Source organism: Schistocerca americana, chromosome 7, assembly GCF_021461395.2.
Source record: "Schistocerca americana isolate TAMUIC-IGC-003095 chromosome 7, iqSchAmer2.1, whole genome shotgun sequence".
NCBI classification, from domain to species: domain Eukaryota; kingdom Metazoa; phylum Arthropoda; class Insecta; order Orthoptera; family Acrididae; genus Schistocerca; species Schistocerca americana.
The window spans coordinates 563,899,096-563,900,392 of NC_060125.1; positions in this window are offsets into that span (position 1 = coordinate 563,899,096).

Genomic DNA, 1,297 nt, shown 5'->3' on the forward strand with positions numbered 1-1,297 from the left:
GACCACTACATACGGATTATGGCTCGGAGGAAGCCTGGCAGCAACGCCACCATGTTGAATAATGCTTTTCGTGAATGAGAGCTTCTGTTAAGCTTGGAAGATGGGAGACGAGATACTGGCAGAAGTAAAACTGTGAGGACACACCGTGAATCGCGCTTGGGTAGCTGGGTTGGTAGAGAAGTTGCCCGCGAAAGACAAAGGTCTCGAGTTCCCGAGTTCGAGTCTCGGTCCGACACACAGTTTTAACCTACCAGGAAGTTTTCAGTGCTTTTCGTGCTGCCACAGGACTTTGTGTTACGACTCAAACTGTCCGCAATAGGCTGCATGATGCGCAACTTCACTGCCGACGTCCATAGCGAGGTCCATCTTTGCAACAATGACAGCATGCAGCACGGTACAGATGGGCCCAACAACATGCCGAATGGACCGCTCAGGACTGGCATCACGTTCTCTTCACCGATGAGTTTCGCATATGCCTTCAACCAGACAATCGTTGGACACGTGTTTGGAGGCAACCCGGTCAGGCTGAACGTCTTAGACACACTGTCCAGCGAGTGCAGCAAGCTGGACGTTCCCTGGTGTTTTGGGATGGCATTATGAGGGGCCGACGTACGCTGGCGGTCATGGAAGGCGCCGTAACGGCGGTACGATAAGCGAATGCCATTCTCCGACCGATAGTGCAATCATATCGGCAGCATATTGGCGAGACATTAGTTTTTATGGACGATAATTCGGGCCCCCATCGTGAACATCTTGCGAATGACTTCCTTCAGGGTAACGACATCGCTCGGCTAGAGTGTCCAGCATGTTCTCCAGAAATGAACCATATCGAACATGCCTGGGATTGATGGGAAGGGGCTGTTTATGGACGACGTAACCTACCAATCACTCTGAGGTATCTACGGCGAATCGCGGTTGAGGAGTGTGACAATCTGGGCCAACAGTGCCTTGACGAACTTTTGAATAGTGTGCTACGATTAATACAGGCATGCATCAATGCAAGAGGACATGCTATTTGGTATTAGAGGTACCAATGTGTACAGAAATCTGGACCAGCACCTCTGAAGATCTCGCTGTATGCTGGTACAACACGATGTGTGATTTTCATGAGCTATAAAAAGGGCGGAAATGATGTTTATGTTGATTATTCCAATCTTCTGTACAGGTTCTGGAACTCTGTGAACGGAGGTGATGGAAAACCTATTTTGATAAGTGCATTATATTGGCAAAATTCTGAAATGTTTTATCAACCAAGATATTGCAGGAAGTATTTTTTTAATGTAAGGCTGCACATTTT